We start from the raw sequence: 19,512 nt of genomic DNA, 5'->3' as shown, positions 1-19,512 counted from the left end.
AAATTACCGTACCGTTTACACGTAGTTGGCTATTTTATTTTTCCTCTGCTACTAAATTTTAGTGACATTCCAATTTTAGTGGAGTAGAACATTTAGGGAACACCATGGAACAAAGTTTCGTTTTCGCAGAATGATGCTACAGAGTATCCTATTTCAGGCCATATATGCCATTTCTTTCCCGCGGTTAAACAATTTTTTTTTATTTATTGAAATTACACGGGAAAAGATATGTGGTTTTTTCCATACCGTTAATTATAGCTTTTTTACTCAAATGAATATTTTTTTAAATATTTGAGTTTTATTAAAACACAAGAAGAAGTTTTTTTTAATTTTTGAACGATTTTTATTTACATTTTTTTCGCAAAACAAATTTGAACAAATTTTTACTTTTTATTTTTATTGTTTGTTTATTATTATTTGACATTTTTTAATAGATTAGAACATACGAAAACCTGAAAAACGCTTTGAGATGATCTGGCGCAGCAATATAACTCCTATCGCAGTAGTCCTTGAGGCGGCTAAAGTTTGCAAATTATTTAGTTGTTGCTGCGATTATAATTCACGTAAGCAACATTTTTTTAAATCACACCTTTTATGGCATAAATTCTTAATAAAAGAAATGAAACAAAAACACCAAACAAACCCAAAGTATAATAATAATGCAATTATTTTATAACTTTTGTGCAAACACATTTTTTATTAATGCTGTGTTGAAATTTCTGAACAAATTTCTTTTATTAACTGATTTGATGTTTATAAGACCCTCTCCAAGGTGCAGTGTTGCTTGCTGCTATTGCTTATTTATATCTGCATACCTTTATGGCAACATCTGTGCAACAAATACACGACGAGGTGATGTTTATTATACTTACCAGCCAGCGATAACTCTCAGTTGATATTCCGACTGGGCTTAGGTCGCATCAGTGTAACACCAAAAGCAGCCCCTAGAACAGTTTGTGCCTTGGCGTTAAACACAACGGAACGGTGATCGCTTAAAAACTTACAACAACAAAATACAAAAGCGGTTAAACAACAAGCATTTAGATCGCGTTTCATTCATTTTGGTTGACTAAACATAAAACATTGTCGAATCAAAACAATAAAAATAATATAGAAACGTTGGCGTTATTTTTTGTCTGCATTTTATTATTAACAAGGTTGTAAACCCATCCAATCTAATTTTCAATTACGCCGAGATAATTTCATATAATTTTATTTTGTCGAACAAAAGATTTATTTGTTGTCGATTAAATTGAACAAAAGAATTAAAAAAAAAGAATTACGTTTTGTTCGTCGAAATTAAAAAGCGGAAAAGTGAAATTCCAAACGTTTCCCAGGCATTGAATGATTCTAAACAGGTAAACAAAGCAACAACAACAATACACAAATTGACATTTAAAGCGGAAATGTATCTATTGACATTTCGATACCATAATTCATGAAATAACTTTTGTTTTCTATGCACATTTCATTGCACAGTGGAGGGATGTGAACAAATAATTAAATACATGTGTTTACATTAAGTTACTTTAAAGTCCTTGAAATTCCTTGAAATCCGTTGTCGATAGTGTATCAACGACGTTTATGGTCGAAATGAGCACGCCGTTGTCAATTTGACAACGAGTTGGTGTCAACGGTTTTGAGAATTGACAACGTACCGCGATCAAAGTGAGGACGTTTGTGGTAGAAATATTAAAAATTGAGCACGCATGTGCTCATGTTATTGGTCAGACTCATGTTGACACCATACGGCATTGGTTTTGATTCGACTTTTTTTTCTCTGTGTACTGGATTTGGAAAATTTGTTGGTGGGAAAGCGTATGGTTATCTCTCTCTGACATACTTGCCATATTCTCGGACTGCTATAATTTTTATCAAAGTGGTTGTCATTGTAATAATTAGAACACAAACGTTTGGACAATATAACGCTTCACTTTATCTAGGTTTCACATGGACTAAAAAAAAAATTTAATTGATGTTGTCGGGATTTGAGTTAGAACCCCTTGTCTTACACGTCCACTGCTTCCACGTTAATCATCAGTTAAGGACCTTTTCAAAAGTCGTCTCTAAATTTTTAGCGCATAATGATATGGAAGTCCGTACTTTCTTTGATTATTGGATAATTGTTGGTCCAAAAATAACGAACTTCTTAGCAGAAATGGTAAAATATGGTCCTAGGCTATATGATAAAAACAAAAGCTGTTGGACACAAACGGCTTCCGAATTTGGAAATAACGCTCCAATTTGAGTCGTGTCGACCAGTGTAAATAACATACGGCTTTATGTTTTGCAATCACTTCACCTTATTTATCTTCAGGATAACTGACAATTATTCTCTCTAACATACGAAGTACTGCTATATAAAAACAGGTGTGAATCTTGTCTCGTACGTCTAACACCTAAATGAATGTCATTCCTATACCACAATATTATCGATTTGGTTTCTCGTTGTCATATCGATTGGACAGCCAACTATTAAGTCTTTATACTGTTTTATTATCATAATCTGAATGTCACGGACAGGTCAGAGTTATGTTGTTCTTACACACAGTTGTTCACTTCCACAATCACTTCTAATTTAAACCTTTAGGCCAATCATGTTATTTGTACCTTTATGATAATCACATATGAAATTTCAGAAACATCAATGTTGACTTCTCAGTCGTTTCCCATACACGGTGGATCACTCAGCACTTTTTGTTGGTAGATACATACATATGTATGTACATATGAAACTGTAAATCAACAAATTTAAACATCTACTTCTAATTAATATATCCAGGTGTGGTATATATGATAAATATGTACAGGTGAAGTAGGAACCAAGATTCATATGTACATTAGGGCTATAACAAAAAAAAAAAAAATACACGCCAGTACCATGTGGGGAATATTGTCCTGATAATGAATACGCAAGTTTTAGTTCGATTCGGCGAAAAAAAGTTTCCGCACCGACTTTAACCAACTTTTAATTTTTGCGATTTTAATAATATTGGCGGATATCACACCTTTGGTTGGGGACTATCTAAAATCAAAGCCTGACAGAGAAAGTAGAAAATCCCATCTTAAAAATTAGGTTGGCGTAGGTGGTAAAATAATAGAGATATCGCAATATTCGGTAATACATCCCCTTTTTTCCACTTTTTCTGCAATCACACTACCGGTCGGAATTTTGATCGGATCATCATGAAATTTTCTCACAGAGATAGAAGCATATAGATGTTGGTGATGTGGATAGTAGTCAAATATAAAATTAAACAAGTAAAAAAGTATCAGTCGGCTTTGCCGACAGAGATAAACCCTCAACCTGTTGAAACACCTTTTTCACAAAAAAACTTATGTATTTAGGGGGTTTCAAAATTTTGGTCGTATGAACCGACAAAAATGTTGATTAAGATTAAAGTTCAAACATTTTGCGCAAAAGGCACTTAAAGGAATGGACCGACATAGACCATGGGGGTGCTATAGGGGGTTTTTACACCCTTCGGGCTGTTTTCTCAAGAAGTATGGACTTGCCCCTGAAACAACTTTTAACATCGTAATTGAGGCAGCGAATGTAAGTTGCTTCAACAAAAATCAAAGTGATTCAATAGCAGGTCTTAAAGTGAACTTATCCAAAATTTTGTGTGAGGTACGGGATGGAGTGGACAAATATAGTCCATATTCGAACCTGATCTATATCTGGTAGATATTATGAGAATGTGTAAAGTATGGACCAAATCGGTCACTCCCATCAAGAGTTATCGTGCGCACAATTTTTCCGAATTAAATTAAATTTGGAAACAATATTACGAAGCCCAAATTTTGGCCGGAATCGGCATTTCCGTTCGAGAATTATCTTGCGCTTCCATCCATAAACATTGTGTCATAGGGTTTGTTTTTCAACTTTCAGGCTATTTTTTCAGGAAGTATGGACTGAGGAAACTTGTACCTTCGTATAGGAGACAGTGAATACAAGATGTTACAACAAAAAGCAAGGCGATTCGAGAGCAGGTCCTAAACTGAACTTTTCCGAAATTTTGTGTGGGATGTACTCGAAGGAGTTTGCCGATTGTGTCCATATTGGAAACTCATCTAAGTCTGGTAGAAATTTCATAATGTGCAAAGTATGGACCAAGTCGGTTACTCCCTTCAAGAGTTATCGTACGCACAAATTTTCCGAACATTTTCGAACTTTTGTGGGGGAGGTACCGGAAGGAGTGGACCGATATAATCCATCCTTGAAATTGAACTAAGTTTAGACAAAATATTACGAAAGCGAAATTTTGGACCGAATCGGCAGATCCGTTCGAGAGTTATCTTGCGCTCCAACCACTACACACGGTGTCATAGGGTTTTTTGTAACTTTCAGGCTATTTTCTCAGGAAGTATGGACTTGCCCCTAATGAAACTTACAGCGTCGTAAAGAGGACAGCGAATACAAATTGCGTAAACAAAAACCAAGCGATTCGAGACCAAGTCCTAAACTGAACTTTTCCGAAATTTTGTGTGGGAGGTACCCGAAAGAGTGGACAGATTGAGTCCATATTGGAACTTCATCTAAGTTTGGTAAAAATTACACGATGTGCAAAGTATGGACCAAATCGGTTATTCCCTACAAGTGTTATCGTGCGCACAAGTTTTGCGGCAATTTTTTAACATTTGTGGGGGAGGTACCTGAGGGAGTGGACCTATATGGCCCATCTTCGAACTTAAATCGAATCTAGACAAAATATTTTGATACCCAAAATTTGAAACAAATCGATTGATCCGTTCGAGAGATATCGTGCGCACCAGCCTGCCAGACAGACAGACGGACGGACAGACAGACGGACGGACATTGCTAGATCTACTCAAAATTGTCTGAAACGAATATCGTACAAACATACTTGGGGTCTAAAACCATTATTTCGATGAGGCACATTTTTGGTCGTATCAAAGTGTAAATACCCTCTTTAGCCTAAAGGCTGAGGGTATAAAAATCCATTTTTGCAGCAGGTGTTCATGCAATATCAAATGTTAGTTGGTAGAGAAATGCCCAGGGATGCCTCTATCTCACGGTATTTAACGTGGCGATCTGGCATTGTCCGTTCACGCACACCATAATTTTTTTCTGGCACTAAGGCCGATTTTTGGCGACCCTCACGACCTTCGTATTTTTTCGAGTGTCGGCCACGATTGAATTCATTTAACCAGTTTTCATAGTGCTATAGGATGGGCCTTTATCGATATACAAAGATTTAATTTGATCGATGCACTCTTACCGTGATAATCCACGGTGAAAGTTGTGAAAAATTATCGGACGAAAATGTTTACAATTAAATTCCATTTTTTTTTTTGGAAAGTAATTTTTTCAAGTCGCTGTAAACAACACAACACATGGTCGTATGTCGAACTGTCCTGAGTACGCTTATGCTAAAAACTATTAAACTTTCCAAAAATGTGTCAAATAACACCTGGCGACACTGCGAGTTGCCTAGGTCAGAAGGTTTTCGAGTGACCGTCTTAAGTTATTATGAAAAGCGTGTATGTCATTATCTTTATAAATAAAAATCAAATGTCGTTCGATTGTAATGGCATCAGTTGAGAAAGGCTGGACCGATTTGGACAATTCTTTTGTGAAATGTTCGCCATAACCCGACTTAGGTTTTTATGCAAAGAAAATTTGACCATGCCCACTTTTTTCAATTTTTATCTTTCCACAAAAACGACAGAACCGATTTTTTTGAAATTGTCAGGGAATGTACAGTAATCGCCCCCGGTTAAATGGGCTACAAATTTTGTTGAATTTCGGAGGAGTCGTGGTACTTCCCCTATACCCTTTTTCTTTAAAAATTCTGTCGTTCGTAAGTAATGACATCAGTTGAGAACGGCTGGACCGATTTGAATAATTCTTTTTTTTTACATGTTCGTCATAACCCAACATAGGTTTTTGACCACGCCCACTTTTTTCAATTTTAATCTTTTCTACAAAAACTACTGAACTGATTTTCCTGAAATTGTCATGGAATGTGCAGGAATGGCCTCCGGTGGAAATAGGATACATATTTTCTTCAATTTCGAAGGGGGCGGGGTACTTCCCTTTGCCATATGAATAAAACTCAAATGCCGTCATAATCCAACTTAGTTTTTTATGGAAAGAACATTTTACCACGCCCAATTTTTTCAATTTTCATTTTAATTCAAATTTTCAATTTAAAGTTTTTCTGCAAAAAACTACAGAACCGTTTTCCCTAAAATTGTCAGGGAATGTAGAGGGATGACCCCCGAAAACAGGCTACATATTTTATTGAATTCTAAAGGGGGCGGGGTACCTCCCCTATGCGATATTTTTAAAAAACGCTATATTTACAAAAATTACGCATGTATCGGTTTAAAAATGTACGGATTAATCTACAATGTAGTACTTCTTTGGGACCCGACCACGCCCGTGTTTTTTTTAAATGTTATATCTCCAATATTACTGAACCAATTTTCATCAAATTTGCAGCAACATCTCAATGTTTGCAGTTGTTATGAATGAATTTTATGAATTTCGGAGGAGGTGGGGTACCTTTTCAATACATTATTTATCCAAAACTACTGAACCTAATTTCATGCAATTTTCAGAAAATGTTCAGGAATATCCCGTGGTTCAAAATGCTATATATTTGTAGACGAATTTCGGGAGACTATTGTTTTATAATCGCCATATTTTCTAAACTTATGAGTGCATCGGCTTGCAAATTTATTTTCGAGACAACGGCGGTTGCGCCCACGATCAAAAAGAAAACGATATATTTACAAATTTCCTTAAGTGGTGAGGTTCAACGGTCCATCAGCTATGAAAAACAAAAACATAAGCCTCAATAAGCGGGAAAATTCAATCATAAACAGGATCAATGAGCAAAAAATCCGACAGTCCATAAGAGAAAAGAAAGGTTACAGACAAAATCTGTTGGTAAATTTAAAATCCTTCTCGGTTTGACAATGGACCGAAGAAGTGAGGTAGAAAGTTCCTATTTTTGAATTGTCAAGCATAAAGTCCATAAAAAGTTGTCATTAAAACTCATTACGACGGGTCAGCAACGTGAACCAGGGTCTGCTAGTAACAAAAAAAATTAAATAATACATTACTGAACTTCAATGTATCTGGTGCGGAAACTTTTTCGCGATGGACAACCAATGATGGTTTTTCATGCGGTTATATCCGATATTTGCGAAAAAGTAATAACCCTAATGTACATACATACATATCGCTCATTTACTCAAAGAGTGACAAAAAATTCGTTTTCTGAGGTAGCAATTTCTATTTTTTCTACGACTTCTACTTTAACTTATGTTAAATTTTCATATCGATATCTCTAAAACTCAACGAGTTACAGCTCATTTACTAGGAGTTTGGCATAAGCCAACTAAAACACTTCAAATCATGCTTGATCTTGCACAGAAATTTATTACTAATATCTGGCTATCTCTTCAAAAAAGATGGAGTAAGTAGCTTTTTTTGTGTAATAGTCTTTCTAAGTTGAGAAGTCGTGCTTTTCTCGAAACTTGATTTTTTGAGATGTGCCATTTTTTGAGTAAGCGATATGTATTAAACATTGACAGATTAATATCAATCACCCATAACATGTCATACAACGAAGCTCAACCAATTATAAATGAATGATGTAATACGCAGTTCCAAAATAAAACCACAGTTGCAACTGCGATTCAAACAAGATATTTCAAAATTTATATTAACAATTTGAAATTCTACGTGCTCTTTCACATTTTTTTCGAAACCACAAAAATAACATTTCAACACTAGCTGTTTACGAAAATTTCATGGTAATTTATAATCAAACCTTTACTTGAAATCGAAGGTTTTACAAATAAATAGATATGTACATTGCTATTTGGCAGAAATATGTCCATACATACCTCAATGTAACTAATTTTTTTAATTTCAAAAATGTTGCAAAAATTTTCCTATCTAAGGATTATTAGAAATTTAATAACCCACAACTACATACAAAGATGGATGATTCTTCCACAATGTTTCCAAAACCAGAATAGCTACAACTTATCATTTTCATTACTCCATTATTGTATTTGCTGCTGTTGTCAATTTTGACACACATAATTTCATTATCTTTAACACCTTCAACATCTTAACAACATTCCTCACATTTAATCAGCAAAATAATAAAAGTAAGAAGAAGAACAACAACAGAAATTATCTCGAAAATCATCGTCATATTCTATTTATGAATGACTGCAATTGTTAGCAAAGAACTAACAACAATGCATAGCGTGTTGCACGTTGTGATTCTGGCGGGTAAAGTTTTGGTTATTGTTTATTTTATGCAAATTTACATACATTCATTCATACATAATAATTTTGTTGTGTCGTTTTTTTACATGTACGACCGGTTGTACTCTGACTAGTCTCTTGTCAAACAACTTCAAAAGATAAGCCAGTATAAAACGCTTGATCTGAATTGTGTTTACATATTTGCCGACTATTACACCGGCATCGTAAATTTTATACAAAACAAAGTGAGAGTAACTATAAATGTAAAACAAAACAAATTATTAAATCGTAGTGACAATAGAGTGGGTAGGTAGTATGAAATGCTGATTCCCTGGCGCGAGTCATACTTTACAAATGAACATTGGTAGTGGCGATAAGAAAAACACAAATTAAACAAGAACGCCGTTAAGTTCGGCCGGGCCGATCTTTTTATCCCCCCACCACGAGTTGTATTGAAGTACAATGGAACAATTTCGCCACGCTAACTGAAGAATATCGCTTACTTTAAAAGAAGGTTTAATACCAATGAGATAACGAGGAACAACCCTCAAAATACGTAAAATAAGGTGTACCTTCATATAGAGAATATATCAAAATATGAACCAATATTGATAACTTTCTTCGTGGAGCTTTTCTGCCCATTGCGAATCCGAAATACCAAGTTACAGTCCCTACAGTAAACCAATCATTTAAAAGACTTCACTTCGAGTGGTATCATGGTACCTTCCAATCTGAGAACCCGCAACAGATCTTCTACGGCGGCTATATTAAAACGTACATCCATACCCACAATTCTCTGTTTTAAACCCATATAAAATTCAAAATAAAAAATTTTAGTCATGTGGCTAAAATCTTCAAAATACCGATATTCGTGAGGTACGCTTCTACAGTGACTATATGAAAACGTGGACCTGTGCCGACAATTCTCTGTAGGAATGTTTTATATCCCCAACGAATACTATGCACCGAATTTTACATATTGCTGTAGAAAAATGCGGTTAAAAACTTGAAAGTACCAAAAATCGGGTGGTATCGTTCTACTTGGACCTTATACCATTTGAACCTAATACCGACAAATTTCTGAGAGAAAGTTTTGTAACTTTAATGCAGACCAATTACCAAATATCTGACATTTCGTTAAGATAATGTGTCTAAAACATTCAAAATACCGAAAATCGGAAGGTGCCGTTCTACGGCGGCTATATGAAAACGTGGACTTATACCGAAAAGTTTCTGGTGAAAAGTTTAATACCTCAAACTACCGAACCACTTCTCGTAGGCTGACGAAATTTGGCTCAAATCTTACTTATATCAAGAGAATATCTATTATAGAAAATGGGGTTTCTGGGTCCATGTTTTGATATTGCCCCCATTTATATCCGTACCTCCCGATTTCCGGTATTTTTAAACTATTAGCCACATTTTACAACCAAATTGGCTGTAATTTGTCGCAGTGAGTCCTCAATGAGTGTAATATATCCTTGCAAAAATTCGTTAACGTAGGTCCACGTTTTCTAATATCCCCCATATAAGGGAACCCCGATTTCGAGTATTTACCCAAAAGTTGGGTAAAAACTCTTTAACTGGCGAACCAGTTGACGTAGGCTAACAAAATTTGGTTCACATCCTTCTTATATCAATAGTATTAAAGGTATTGAAAATGGAGTCCCTGGGACAATGTTTTGATATAGCCCCCATATAGCCGTACCTTCCGACTTAAGGTATATTTTACCTATTAGCCACATTTAACAATCATACTGACTATAATTTGGTACAGTGAGTTCCCAGTATGTATAAAATATCCTTGCAAAAAATTGTCGACGTAGGTCCACGTTCTCTTGTAGCCGTAATATGGGATTCTGAAATCGGGAGGTATGGTTGTATGAGGGTTATATCAAAACGTTGACCCAAATATCCCATTTTCAGTACCAGAAGTTATGTTGATAAAACAAAGATTTCAGTCCAAATTTTGCAACCTACGTCAATTGTTTCGGCAGATAAATAGTTTTTACCCATAATTTAGGTAAATATTCGAAATCAGGGTACCCTTATATGGGTGCTATTAGAAAACGTGGACCTATGTTGGAAAACTTTTGCAAGGACATTTTCCACATATTGAGAACCCACTGTGCCAAATTTCAGCCATTATAATTGTAAAATGTGGCTAATAGGTAAAAAATACTTTAAATGGGGAGGTACGGATATATGGTGGCTATATCAAAACATGGATCCATTTTCAATACTAGATATTCACTTGATATAAGTAAGATTTGAGCCAAATTTCGTCACCCTTAGTCAAGTGGTTCGGCAGTTAAAGAGTTTTTACCCAACATATGGGTAAATACTCGGATATTTACCCAAGTCTTTATCCATGTCCCAAACTTCAAACAAATGCCGAAAATTGGACGGTACTGTTTTATGGAGGCTATATCAAAACCGATACCGGTACCTCCCGATTTTCGGAATTTTGAAGATTTCAGCCACATTATCTTACCTAAATGACTGGAATTTGGTATCTTGTTTTCTTTGGGGCTTCAAAACTTTCCCCAAAAAATTTTCAGCTGATGTTCACCATTTAATATAGCCCCCATAAAACGGCACTTCCCGATTTTCAGTATTTTTAGGGTTTAAGCCACATTATCTTTATGTTCACCATTTAATATAGTCCCCATATAATGGCACTTCTCGATTTTCAGTATTTTTTAAGGTTTAAGCCACATTATCTTACCAAAATGACTGAAATTTGGTATATGGCCTACTTTGGGGCTACAAAACTTTCGCCCAGTAATTTGTCAGTATAGGGTACAGGTTTTGATATAGGCCCCAGAGAACTGTATCTCCCGATTTTCGGTATTTTAAGGTTTTATCCGCATTACCTACAGAAATTGGGAAAATTCCGTATATAGTTTTCGTTGTGGATATACAACATTTTTTAATAGAGCCCATATAGAAGATCTGCTGCGGGTTCTCAGATTGGAAAGTAGTACGATACCGCTCGATATTTAGTGAAAGAAGGATACCGTCGGATTTTCGGTATTTTGAAGGTTTAAGTTTTAACGTGGGTATAGATGCAAGTTTTAATAGAGCACATATAGGAGATCTTTTGCGGGTTCTCAGATTGGAAAGTAGTACGATACCGCTCGATGTTTCATTTATTTAGTGACTGTAACTTAATATTTCGTATTCTCAATTGTTAGAAAAGTTCCACGAAGAAAATGGTCAATATCGTTTGATATTTTGGTATATTCCCAATATGAAGGTACATACAGATTTTACGTATTTTGAAGGTTATACATTAGGGTTATGTGTTTTTTACAACATCGTATCCCTGTATGATGTTTTGATGAGATTTTACCTAAGATTACATAAAGTCCTAATTATAAAGTGATTCGATAAAAAGGTTCCGCGTAATAAGCTTTTAAATATTTTATTTTTCAGAATTTTTGGACAATTTTTTGAAGTCACTGTAAGCAGATATTTAACTGAAAACAAGGTTTAGAGGCACACGACATTTCAAAGTGATTTTTGCGGAACCTTTTTTATAATAAAATGGAATGAACGTTATTTTAGGCATTAATAGACAAAAGTTCATTCATTCTCACTACAGCAAATCATTTTTGAGAAAAAATCTCAAACAGTCATAACACTATTGTACAATAATTGTTCGGAACTTAATATCGGACAGTGGTTTAGGAATCGAATTTCCTGGCGAAACCCCCAATTTTTGTCGTCATCGATTATAAATTTCTATATGGGATTCGATAGTAAACATAAGCTTCGTTCCCGTATTTTTTTTAATAGTAAAATTCGTAAAAGAGAATTTTTGTCGTCACCGATTATTAATTTCTATATGGGATTAGATAGTAAACATAAGCTTCGTTCCCGTACTTTTAAATAGTAAAACTCGTAAAAGATAGATCTGTAAAAAATTGTTTTCACACAAAAGTTTTTTGAAATGTCACAAGGTAAAAGTTTTTCGGGTAAAATCTGTAAAAGTCGTAAAAATTATAAAAACTTTTTAGTTCTGGAACAAAGCTATATTGAAAACTAAGGAAACCAAATAATTAGTTCAAAATATTGGAAGGTGTGGGCGTGGTTTGCTCCTAAAGACGATAATTTTCCCGCAATTTTGGAAATTTGCGAGAGAAAGTTTTAGTTCAAAATATTGGAAGGTGTGGACGTGACTTGCTCCTAAAGACGATCATTTTTTCGCAAATTTGGAAAATACGTAATGTTTGCAAATTTCTGGAGAAAGAAATTGCCATTTCTCGGAAACTATAACAAATATTGTGTTCATTGTTTTTTGTTAGGTAGGTAGGAGCAAGGCACATTAAATAAGGTAGCCGATTCGATGAATAGCAACAACAAAAAACTTGTTGTTGTACACTTTAAATGTTAACATGTGATATGATTTAGTATGAACAGTTGTTGTTGTATGTTGTTTACAACAATTTTTTGACATTTCATGTTCAATCAGCTGGCGTGAATCGGCTACCTTATTCAATGTGCCTTGGGTAGGAGTGTTGTCTTTAAGAACCGTTTCAATATTTTTTTCCTCAGATACTAAATATTAATGAAATTCCAACTTTAGTGGACTAGAACTTTTAGGGAACAGATCGTAACAAAGTTTCGTTTTCACAGAATGATACCGGAGAGAAAAAAAAATTACTGGATTTTAGGAATAGTGTTCATGAAGTCTAGATTTCCGTAAGAAAATCGGTCCGAATTCGGAAAGAAATTCTGAGAAATTTCGAAGAAAAATTTAGATTTTCTTAATAAATTCTTGGGCGCTGACGCCTTTGATATCGACACAACACACAACAAACCTCACTCAGAGAAAATTTTCTTTAATGCGCTATTTATGAAATATTCTATATTTCAAAAGTTCTAATGATTTTTGCTGTTGTTATCATTTGGTGATTAATAGTAGAACAATGTGCACGTGTAACTTGAAGCTATCAACACTAGCTTCAATTATTATATGTTGCATTTATATTAAAAAAAACTGCGAATTTCATAACCAATAAATTTGTTTTTCGATAACAAACAAAAACATCCCCCCAAACAAAAACATCCCTTAGAAAATCGATTAGAAATCGGAACTAATTCGGAACGAAGATTCTTAAGATACTTCAGAAAATGTGCAAAGATTCTTAAAAAAAACTTGTAGAAAATCGGTCAAATTTCTAAGCAAAAATTTCTAAAAAAAATATTCAGAAAATCTCAGAAAAAAACGGAAGTTAGAGCAATCAGAAAAAAAATGTTAGCTGGGTTGTTGATATAGTCTCAATAGGTGTGTACGATAACTTCGCAAGTGAAAAGTACTTGCAAGCACTCAGCAAGTTCTCAGTAACCTCTCTCCACCAATTTTACTCTCTCGAAGCAAAAAATTTGCAGATTGTTATCGAACAGCAATTTGCAAAAACTTGCAAGAAGTCAGCTGATTTGACAAACAAGAAGTTGGCGGAAAAGATTAAATTTAACAATTGAAGGTGTCTACCATTTCTTTTTTATTTTTTATACCCTCAGCCTTTAGGCTAAAGAGGGTATTTACACTTTGATACGACCAAAAATGTGCCTCATCGAAATAATGGTTTTAGAACCCAAGTATGTTTGGACGAAATGTGTTTTAGACAATTTGGAGTCGACTGAGCAATGTCCGTCCGTCTGGCTGGAGCGCACGATAACTCTCGAAAGGATCAACCGATTCGGTCCAAAATTTGGCTTTGGCAATATTTCGTCCAAACTTAGTTAAAGTTCGAAGATGGGCCATATCGGTCCACTCCTTCAGGTACCTCCCCCACAAAAGTTCAAAAATGTTCGGAAAAATTGTCCGCACGATAACTCTTGAAGGGAGTAACCGAATTAGTCCATACTTTGCATATCGTGACATTTCTACCAGACATACATGAGGTTCCATTATGGACTCTTTCGGGTACCTCCCACACAAAATTTTGCATAAGTGCAGTTAAAGACCTGCTCTCGATTCGCTTTGATTTTTGTTGCAGCCACTTGTATTCACTACCCCCCATGGTACAAATACACAGGTAGCCGCATCGGCAACTGTTGGTAACATAAGATGTCAAAATTTGATATTAATTCAATGCAATTGACACATTATGTTACCATCAGCTGGCATGATAATGCTACCTGTATTATTGTACCATGCTACCCCCATTACGACGATATAATTTTTTTCAGGAGCAAGTCCATACTTCCTCAGAAATCAGCACAAAAACTGCAAACAACCCATATAATACCATGTGTCGTAGTTGGAGCGCACGATAACTCTCGAACGGATCAACATATTTGGTCAATATTTTGTCCAAACTTAGTTTAAGTTCGATGATAGACCATATCGGTCCACTCCTTCAGGTACCTCCCCCACAAAGGTTCAAAATGTTTCGCAAAGATTGCGGGCATGGTAATTCTAGGAGGGAGTAACCGAATTGAGTCAAACTTTGCTATTGGTAATATTACTTTCAGGCATAGATAGGGTTCTAATATGGACTATATCGGTCCACTCCCACACAAAATTTGGAAAAAGTATAGTTTAACAACTCCTCTCTGATCTTATTAATTTGTGATGCAGCAGGTTGCAATTGCGGCCCCTGTTACGACGTTGTAATTTTTTTTGTGGGCAAGTCCATACTTCCTGAGATAATGACCCAAAAAGGTTCAGAAAATCCTACCGGCACCACCTAAACTGGCTAATGTGTAAAATAACTTTTTAAGAGAGAAATCGATTTAGCTCAAACTTTGTATATTGAAAAGTAAAATTGTAATATATTTAAATTCAGAAAATTAAGTACAACATTTTTTATTATATAGTCTGTATGGAAAATATCCATAGACTAATAAAGAACAAAAATATTTCCTACAGATTTGTATTAGGTCCGAATATATACGACATCGGATCACTCCTACGGGATCTTTCTGAATTTTGTTGCAACATGTAGTTTTTTGCGGCCCTTTCCATCCTGGAAAATTTTCCCAACAGCTAAAAAACCTACAGAAGTATTGTGTTAACTTTTTTTCTTCGGGTACGTGGCTGAGGGTATATCTCTATCGGCTCAGCTGACTGATACTTTCTTACTTGTTTATTTTCCATGTCCTTCAGGTACCTTCCCCACAAAAGTTCAGAAATGTTCAAAAAAATTGTGCGCACGATAACTCTTGATTTGGTCCTAATATATCTTCCAGATATAGATCAGGTTCGAATATGAACCATATTTGTCCACTCCTTCGGGTACTTCCCACAGAAAATTTCGGATAAGTTCACTTTAAGACCTCACTTTGATATTTTTTGAAGCAACTTGCATTCGCTGCCTCAATTACGATGGTAAAATTTTTTCAGGGGCAAGTCCATACTTCTTGAGAGAACAGCCCGAAAGTTGTAAAAACCTCTATGGCACCATACGTAGTGGCTGGAGTGCACGACAACTCTCGAACTGAACCGAACAACATCGTCATATTTTGTCCAAATTTAGTATTTAGTTCGAAGATGGGCAATACCGGTCCACCAATATTTAAAAAATGTCACTAAAATGGTAGCAAAATATCTCTTGAACGGGGCAACCAATTTGGTCCACACTTTTGATCTCGTAATATTTTGTCCAAATTTCATTTAACTTCTAGGGTACCTCCGCCACAAAAGCTCAACATTTGGGATCCTTGGGAAATGTATACCGATGCTGTTCGTTGTGGTCCTGGCTTCGGGTACATAAGGCTGAAATCATTTCTGCCTCTTATGTGACGAGGACCTTATAATTCCCTTTCCAATGCACAAATATAAAACATACTGGAACGCAGTGCATTCATTGTGTTTGTCCTACTCCATGGATGCACCGCTTTTTGCTGGGATTTGATACCTTTAAAATAAAAAAAATAGTCACCACAAACTACAAAATAAGTTATTTTACTTACATCATCGTTTTTCGTAATTTATTTAATAATTTTTTCCCTTTTTTATGTCAGTTTATTTTAATAGCCAAACGTTTGTTTATGTTTTTGCCAAGAAGTTCGCCACAAAACATTCGAATTTAAGTCAGCTGATCAAACTTGCAAATTCTTACAAGAAAAATTTTCCTTGCAAAAACTTGTAAACAAAAGTCTCCAAAACTCTCCAATATTCTCTCACAATTGTCTCCAAATTCTCTCTCTTTTACTTTGCAAGTTTGTTATCGAACAGCATTTTGTAAAAGTTTGTGCAAATTTGCACAAACTTTTGGGTTATCGTACAGACCTAATGTTATGGTGAGATGATGGTGGGGGTTGTGTTGTGGTTTGTTGATAAAGTGTCAATGTTATGGTGAGACGATAAGACTATTTAAAAGAAAAAGAAAACAAAGTTGAGAGCATTTACCAACCAAGAGAGGAAATATGAGAGAAAATAATGGGAATGTAGGCAAAAATAGGAAAGTGATTTTGTATCTCATGAAAATCTTACATATTTCTGAAAAATAGTGGCTTATATCCATCCGAAAGCCACTATTTTTTCAGAAAGAAACTGCATATGTATCTTATGTTAGGTACCTGTACAATATGAAAAAACTACATCACGAACAAAAATACATATGTAAAAATTCTTGAAATATTTTTTTCTGTGTATATACTTTTGTACGTCCCGTTCCGTCCGTTTAACACTTTTTTAATTTATTATTTATTTATTTTGTATACCCTACACCACATTGTGGTAAGGGTTACTATGTCTTAGTGCATTTGTATGTAAAATGGAAAATGAAACGATATAGACCCATAGTTCCTTTTGGGGATATACATAGAATCACTTTCTGAGTCGAATTATGCATGTTCGTCCGTCCGTCTGTCCATGTATTTTTGTTAGCAACGTACAGGTCGCATTTATAATCCGATTCAGCTGAAAATTGGAGAACATAATTTTTTGTAGTCATAGAAAGAAAGCTTTTGGTGAGAATCGGTTCAGGTTCAGGATATAGCTCCCATATATATTTTCGGCCGATTTTAGGTATTTGATGCATGAAAGATGCTATATCTGTCCAATTGTGATGAAATTGGGAATGTGTAACGGAGTTTGGTCTAGAAATAAATGTGCCAAATTATATCGAATCGTTCAAGATTTGGATATAACTCCCAATTATTTTATTTATTCACATTGTTGTAGGGTATCATATAGTCGGCCACGCCCAACTTTGATCCATCGCTTATTGATTTTTTTGTTTGAAATTACATGGGTGAAAATGTGTGGTTTTTCCATACCGTTTCCCATATGAATTATAGCTTTTTTAAACAAATTGACATTTTTTAATATATGAGTTTTTTTAATTTTAGAAAAAATTAAATTTTTTGATGAAAATATTTTGAAAAAATATTTTCCAAAAAAAAAAATATTTTTTTTTTTTATTTTATGTCTTTACATATTTTAAATAGTAAGAACATATGAAAAACTGAAAAAACATTCATATTTTAAGGCAAAATCTGAAAAAAAAAAACTAAAAATTTTAACTTTTACCTTGAATTCCTCTGCTACTACTAGACCGAATTCGAAAGATTTTAATGCATCGGAAAGTTGATTATGTTAACTGTCAAACAAAATTATGAAAATATCTCGATCGGTTCAAAAGTTATAAAGTTTTGACCAGGAAAAAACGGTTCTGAATTGTTTATGAACGATTTTATTAAATACTCGTACTGATCTAGTTCCGATCTTTTGTTATTCATGCCATCAATGGAATTGAGCAATTTGGTATGCCTTTGGTATTTGGCAAAAACAAAACAAACAAAAAACCCAAAATTGTAGCATCACTTACCTATGTTGCAAATTCGTTTGTAATGACTGCGGCATTTTGCGCCTTCAGCAAGTGGGATGTATTATCAAAGATTGTTTGGTGTTGCACGATTACAAAACCTGTCGTTAGATTCACACACTGTCGTGAACCCCAAACAATACAAAACAATATGTTTATCTCAAATCCATTAACTCTGATTGCTATGAGTAACGAACGCTTCTATTGACACAGTAACTTTACAATACAGTGAACTGTGAAGTTGCAAGCATAAAAAATACATTTCGAATACTGAATTTGTATATTGGGGTGTATTGAAAACAATTTCTACACACACATTTTGACAAGATGTTATGAATATGAATTCTTAAAACTGATATAATGGACTGTTCCATTTTGGGGTTTGTTTCATCGAAACAATGTCATGCAATTATGCGACCTTAGATCGAATTCCATACTAAGTTATTTTTATCATAAAATTACCGTAGTAGGGAATTTGATCTAAGAACGACAAACATCGTACAAACTACTCTAGTGTGGACATCGACTAACTAAAAACGTACATTTCCCATTAGTCGCATGATCATACAAACTCTTTTTGTCCTTATTGTTTTTCATAAAATAGAGTTTTATATCTATTTTCGTTACACACTAATATTAATTTTCAAGTACCCATCAAATTTATGTACTTTGCAAACAAAATAAAGAAACAAACAGCAACAGCTAAGAAAACAAAGGCCGAAATGAGATATTGCACAATTTTTTGTCAGTTGGCCTTTGGAAGTTGCACTCAGGTGGCATTATGCGGCATGTTATGGTGGCACAAAGTAGCAACCATGTTGTTTTTTAACTTTACTGCTGCATCAGAATATGAGTTGATATTCATATTTATGAATTATTCAATCGTATTTTAAAATGTTTTTTGTTATTTTAGTCTAACGACATGCTGGACATAAACATTGGTATTTTTAGAGGGCTGCTGTTTGTTAAGCCCAATTTTATTATTTGCAAAAATAAAATTAAAAATCCAAATATTAAAAAGGGTTTATTTTGGTATTAGAGAAGTAACAATCCATTCGCTTTAGTCTGTTTAAAATTCCTCTCAATTAGTTTTTCTATCACGCAAGGTTACGTTTTTTCTTTTTTTGTTTGCTTTTTCTGCAATAAATTTCAAAAAACTTTAAAATTCTTCGCTATGATTTGAAATCTTCATATAAGTAATTATTGAAGGTTTCTATTTGCAATTGTGCAATAAAATGATTTTGCAATGTGAGCGTTCTAACGAGGGCAATAACACAAGCACTTTTTATAGCTTCAATATTTACTTTATTTAAAGCGCTAAAAGTACGTTGAAAAAGAAGATTACTTCATCAGACGACGAATGTTGCATGTCATTTGAATTTCTGCAGAGGCAAAGAGGAGTAATTGCAATACAGTGTTATAAACATTAATTAAGAGATAAAAAAAACGTAAAAGTGAAAATAAAACTAT

The 19,512-nt window shown here is 34.5% G+C and overlaps 1 protein-coding gene across 1 annotated transcript in view; it reads left to right on the top strand.

The window, feature by feature from the left end:
• The first annotated feature begins 873 nt into the window (after positions 1-873).
• Positions 874-19,512, top strand: part of LOC141405458 (sodium-dependent nutrient amino acid transporter 1) — a 34,086-nt gene continuing 15,447 nt past the window's right edge. The window contains exon 1 of the mRNA XM_073989798.1: positions 874-1,358. The gene's annotated coding sequence lies outside the window, so the exon portion shown is untranslated. The remainder of the gene's footprint in view (positions 1,359-19,512) is intronic.

The sequence above is a fragment of the Musca autumnalis genome, unplaced genomic scaffold, assembly GCF_047663935.1.
Source record: "Musca autumnalis isolate F117 unplaced genomic scaffold, ASM4766393v1 scaffold_5, whole genome shotgun sequence".
Classification (NCBI taxonomy): Eukaryota; Metazoa; Arthropoda; class Insecta; order Diptera; family Muscidae; genus Musca; species Musca autumnalis.
Note: the sequence above shows the minus strand (reverse complement) of the source record. Positions and strands in the feature narration are given on the sequence as shown.